This window comes from Lepidochelys kempii, chromosome 7 (genome assembly GCF_965140285.1).
Source record: "Lepidochelys kempii isolate rLepKem1 chromosome 7, rLepKem1.hap1, whole genome shotgun sequence".
Taxonomy (NCBI): Eukaryota; Metazoa; Chordata; order Testudines; family Cheloniidae; genus Lepidochelys; species Lepidochelys kempii.
In genome coordinates this window covers 82,948,391-82,954,390 of record NC_136386.1, presented here as the reverse complement: position 1 = coordinate 82,954,390, position 6,000 = coordinate 82,948,391, and the positions used below count along the sequence as shown (strand labels likewise).

The window sequence follows — 6,000 nt, the reverse complement described above, 5'->3', positions numbered from 1 at the left end:
GAAGTGTGTCCTGTCCTTTCGCTCCATCCCCCACCCCCCCCGCACACACACACCTTGTCTCACGCCACCCCCCCCGGCCAAGTTTCTTTTCCTGCAGCCACTGCACCCCCCCCCTGCACGTCTGGCCAGATGCGCACTCGGCCACCTCCGCCAGCGGCTTTGCGCCTCGAGAGCCGGCCAGCGGCGGAGACGCGAAGGGCGGCGTGGCGCGGAGTGTCTCGAACAAAGCCAACAGAAGGGTCCTTGTTAGCGGGCTGCTCCCAGGAGGGGGCGAGCGGCGAGGGGAGGGGCGGGGCAGGGCAGGCGGCTCTCCCTTCGCCTGTCTCCTCCTCTAGCCCGGGGCCCGCCGCCCGCCGCAGGGGGACCCGCTGGTGACTTTGGCTCACTTGAGAACTCTCCTGCGCCGCCCGTCGCGGGCTCGCCCGCTGCCTCCGGCCCAGCAGCGAGTTTCCGAGGGGCCGGGAGCCGCTCCAGGCGGCGGCGTGAGGCTGGTGTGCCTGCGCCTGGGGGAGGCCAGCTCGCTCCTCCGCCCCCGGGGGCTGCTCTGAAACCGACCCGACCCTCTCGTCCATTGCAACCCCCCCTCCCCCCAGGCCAGGCATCCAGCCCGGGGCGAGAGCCCGGCCGCCGGCTGCGGGAGGGAGCGAGCCCCAGCCTGGCACGGGGAAGCCGCGGCGCTTTCCCAGGAGCAGGGCGCTGCACCGCTGGAGGAGCGAGCGCGGATGGTCCCCCGGCCGCAGCCCGTCCCGCCGGGCAGAGCTCTCCGCGGCCGGCCCCGGGAGGAGCGAGGCGGGTCGCGGGCCGGGTAAGGCAGTCGGTCGCGTGCACGGTCCCGGCGCCTCGCCGCCGCCGCCGCTGCTTTTGTTCCTTGGTGGGGCTGGGGGGACCCTTCGTGCGCGGATGCCCGCGGCGCGCTCAGCCTGAGCGGGGACCGTGCGCGGGGGAGGCGCCGTCCAGCTGCTCCCTGAGGAGGGCAGGGAACGTGCCCCGAGGACCCCTGCCCCCCGGGACACGCCCGAGGGTTGTGAGAAGAGCTAGCACAGGCCGGGCGCGGTGGGGCGGGGAGAGCCGGGCTGCGCCGGCTGGGGGCAATCCGGGGGGGCGCGCGGCCCCTGGTCGGTCGGTCGGTCTGTCTGTCTGCCCGCCCGCAGCACTCAGCGTGCTCCTAGCGCTCCCCCAGGGACGAACCAGGACGGCCAGAAGGCAGGGAGAGAACAGAGCCCAAGCGCAAGCTAGACCCGGTGGGTTCCTGGGAGCAACTAGCCGGATTTTGGCTTTGCGAAGGCCACGCTGCAAAAAGGAATAAGCGGCATGAAACAGAAAGAGGAGGAGATAAAAAGCCGTTCAGCCCAAAGCCAGGCTGCGAGGTGGAGGGTCAGGTTCTCCTGCAAAGCCGGGAGCAGCGCTTGCAACCCTCCCCGGGCAGGAATCATTGCACTGATTGTCCTTCCAACTTTGGGATACAATTCCGGAAAACTTGTGTGTGTGTGCTGTGCAACGCGGCCTGTTCAGATGGAAGTTTTAGGGAATGATTCATGGAACCTCCTTCCAGAATGTAAATTGCCAGCAGATTTAAAATGAAGCAGCATTGCTGGGAGTGAAAGTCAGTTCAATGCACAGGCTAAAATGCTTGCCTTGAATATGCTGGGCCAGCACAGAGTTATGCTAGTTACACCAGCTGAGGATCTGGCCAGTTAACTATATTTAACCTACTAAATAAAAATATATTCAGTGGAATTAAGGAAGACTCTCACATCCAGGTAGGTGGAAACAAAGGGACCAGTGCTAGGTATGGTTTCTTTTTCCATGACGTGAAGAATAGGGCAGTGCAACTATATCAGAAACCTGGCTGTCCCTTTATGTACAGTAGTACAGTATCCTGTTTTTGACAATGGTCATATGCTTTAGAGGAAGGTGTAAAACCTCCTTAATGCACCGCATAGTGCTATACATAGAGAGGAAGGAGGGATTTCTTCCTGATCCCAGCTGATGATCAGTATCAACTCTGAAGCAGAAAGGTTGATAATCTTTGTAACTGTATCCTAGCTAGGGTAGCTGCAGATGCTATTCCTGTTTAATATCGATAGCTAAAATGTTCTATGTTCCCCCTTAGCTCTTTACTTTCTTCAGTTTCTATCATGGGCTCACCCACCCACCTCTGCCAGTTGACTTCAGTCTTTAGTTGCAGCATCTTTCCTGGCATTGGGTACTATAGACAGCTTTGAGAATCCACCTCTGACAATCCACCTCAGGCAGGCCTGGCATGCAGAACCCTCTCATAATTCCTGGGCTTCTCATGGGCAGAGAATGTCAACTACGCTAAACCACGTCTTGGTTTTGGGGACAAATGCCCATTGAGGACTTCATTTCACTACTGGAGTTAGCTAGATCTGAATGCAGTTCTTCAGGAGAGAAGATCTTGTTAGCAATGGAACCTCCCACACCATGTAGTTCTTTTGGTTACTTTGTTAAAAATTAAGGACAGACAGTCCAGCTCTAACTGTGAGCTTCTGTCCAAAAAGAGCAATGTGTCTGGCTCTAGAAAAGGGCACTTATTCATAAGTATCTTGGAATTGCATCATCTTTCTTGTCAACCCTGTTTTCTTGCTCAGAGGTGTGGAAAATTCTCCTCACTTCTCTTTCTCCCTGGTGCAGACTGGGGCTAAGCACCAGTCCATGTCTGAAAGTTCCATCCGGAGAGTTCTGATGCAGAGTGGGCATTGGCAGGTCCACCGCAAATCTTGCTAATTCCTCCATTTTAGACTTCAGCCACAGTTATCAGAAGCACTGACTCCTGTTGACTTAGCTGATTGCTGTAGCCAAACTCTGAGATGGAGAAACAGACACATGGGTGTATTCTTCTGTCAGAGCATGTGCGGCTTTCTGTGAATAATTCCTGTTAATATTCAGAGAACTTATTCACATAAATCCCTCATTCATCAGTGGGAGAATAGATCCCTATGTGTATAAACCACAGGATTTCATCTTGACTTACCTCTTTTCCCCAAGGGATCTAAGTCCCTTTTTGCATTTTTTGTCCTTTTCCACTACTAAGTGGGGTGATTTATGGGTCCAGAGCAGGGTAATGAAGAGATAATGATGTTAGTCAGTAACACACACACCTGACTTGTTGCTTTTGGGGGGACACTGTGTTTCCTGGAAATGTGCTATATGCACACAGATGCATTCTGGGATATTCATTCCAATTCCCCAGGAGCGCAACAACAGATTTATTTACTAGCTGGAATGCTCTATTTCTTAATACTACTTCTTGCTTCCTGTCCTATCTGCAGGAGCTTGGATAGTGGGATCAGGCTAACATACTGCTTTGTTTACACAATAAAACTGGAGCAATGCAGGTCTCAGACTAGCCTATTGAACAGGCACAGTGCTCAGCAGTTTCTCTGTTCTCTTAGTGCAGGAATGGGTCAGGGGGATTATGAGAAACAGAAAAGGACATTCCATTCCCATAGAAGCTGGGCGACTGTTCCAAATGTGCTCTGGGGACGGAGCGGGAAGAGCGTGCACGCACCAGTCAGCATTGTATCTTGTGCTACAGAAAAACAGCAGCAGCAGCCAGGCGCAACTCATTCCCTCTTTACCTGCACCTATGCGGGGTGTAAACCAGTAGTTCTCTGGCCCGCCTACTCATGGCTCAGCAGTGCCCCTCTTAGCCCTTCTTGGCGGTCTGCAGAGTGAACCACTTTGGGAACCAAGGAGGCAGTGATTGGGGATTGGGCTGGGAGGGGAGATGGGTCCAGGAGATGATCTCTCTTACTAAGTAGTCTACAGAATAACTAGTAAATTATATGCTGTATCGCTCTTTCCCCTTCCCAAACCATTTCCTGTATCACGCCTTTTTAGAGAAATCACATACCTGCATAATTTCTTCAAGGGCATATGGCCCAAGAGGTGATCAGGAGAAGCAACCTCCTGCTACCCTTGCTTTCTAATAGATAGAAGAGTAGAAATTGAAACGTTCATCAAGACTCCCAACAACTTGCCATCTCATTCCCAGTCCGCCCCTACTGTTCCATCTGCCCCACAAAGACCTCACAGTTGTAGGGAGATTTTCTGTTACTTGTGTGGTTTTCATTTCTCCTGCTTAAAAGCTGTCTGATGGCAGAACCCTTAGCTTGAACGTGTCCAGGGCACTGAAGAGGTGAGGTAGGGTCTAGCCTTCCATATTTGTAAAACAAGCGGAACCCGAAGCCCCTAACTCTGTCTCCCTCATCACTTTTTCTCCTATTAAAATTGTTTCCCAGCCCTCCTTACTCCTCTTTTGAGTAAAGGGTTTCTGAGGGCATTATTACATTGCCTGGACTTGTAATGTTATAACACGAAATTACATGGCCAATGCATATAATGAGCTGGTATGGCACACTGTGTTTTAGTGTTTCGTTTGTTCTGGAGTGGATTTGAGACATTGCAAGCTCTTCCACAATTGCAGTTCTTTGTCAGAGCTTCCTGAACCTGAGGCACTTGGCCATTACATTTTTAGTTCCCCTTTATACCAGGGTTATAACTTAACAACACAGTGTATGTCTACACCAGAGGATTTTTAACTCCAATTGGTTGATTATATCAGTTAGCTTAAGTTAGCTACCAGTCTGGACACTCCCCAAACCTTTGTTCCAGGACACAAACATTTGTTCTAGGATAAACCACAAATATTTGTGGTGTCCAGGCTGACATGCACAAATGTGTTAGCTAACTTGAGTTAATTAGTAATGCTGATGAAGACAAAATTAGAGCACAATCTGCTAAGGGCTTCCGCCTTTACAAGACACCAGTTGGAAGGTATTTACGGAGCCATGAGCGGGATGGAGGATTGGAGAGTAGCTGTCTAAATGCTACCTGGAACAAGCCCTCTGTCCAGTGTTGATGTCTTTCCTTGAAAAGTCCATCTTCATTTAACTGTGATTGAGTCAATGGAGTATTTTTGGAGGCAGCAAAAATATCCAGTGAGGCACTTTTCACTTATAGTCAGATCCAGCAAACAATAACAGGGTTCTGCTTCATTTTAACAGACTTCCCTGGCCAAAAGCCCAGTGGAGGCAACCAGAAAGGGGGGGGGGGCAGATGACAAGTCAAACAAAATTGCTAGAGAAAGGCAAAACTGCTAGAGAAAGAAAGGAGAGACAATTCTCCTTCTCAGGTGTGCACTATGGGTATGTCAACACAGCATTTTGGAGCAAGCCTGCCAGCCCGGGTTAACAAACTTAGTGGGGCTCGTACTAGTGTTTAGAGCTGTATAGACAGCGCTTTGAACTTGTGGCTTGGGCTGGAGGCAGGGCTTGGAAGCCCACCCCTTTCGTTAGTCTTCAGAGCATGAGCTCCAGCCCCAGCCGCAACTTCACAGTGCTGTCTAGGCAGCTTTTTTTAGAATGTTAGTGCGAGCCCTGCTAGCCCAGGTCTGTTATCCGTGGAGAAAGGGCCAGTATCCTGCCATGGCACAGCACCTTATCAGGCTGGTGTGCTTCTGCTGTAGAGAAAAGAGAACAACACTGATCCATCTGAACTACAGAGTCATGGCAGCACTACCATTATTAATAAAGCCCCTCATGCCCAAGTCATTGCTTAGTAAAGCCCTTGGGGATTCCATGAGTATAAAAGGCGCGACAGAGAAGCAAATCCCATTCTGGTTATCAACGATCAGTTCCTATTTCAAGGCAGACACACTAATAAATAATGGGCCTAGAAAGTCCATCTGTATCCAGAATTTTGAAGTAAATACATAAAAAGATTTTTATAAAAATACCAGTACAGATCTGCTGGCTTTTACCAGCACTTTTTCCCGTTTCCCCAGCCTGGGCTGGGTTGGGAGCCAGAATGCAGCTTCTTTTCTTACAAATGTTCATCTCACTAGCTTTTCTTTTCCGAGTGGATGCTACTGTACACAGCACACTTAGTCACTTTAACAGGGCAGTGGAAAACCTATCCAGAGCAGTCTGGAGGAGGAGTGTGAGGCAAAGTGAGGAAAATAAATAAGCAAGTCCC

The 6,000-nt window shown here is 51.2% G+C and overlaps 1 protein-coding gene across 1 annotated transcript in view; it reads left to right on the top strand.

Moving 5' to 3' along the window:
• Positions 1-362: 362 nt before the first annotated feature.
• Positions 363-6,000, top strand: part of CHST3 (carbohydrate sulfotransferase 3) — a 45,987-nt gene continuing 40,349 nt past the window's right edge. The window contains exon 1 of the mRNA XM_073353538.2: positions 363-805. The gene's annotated coding sequence lies outside the window, so the exon portion shown is untranslated. The remainder of the gene's footprint in view (positions 806-6,000) is intronic.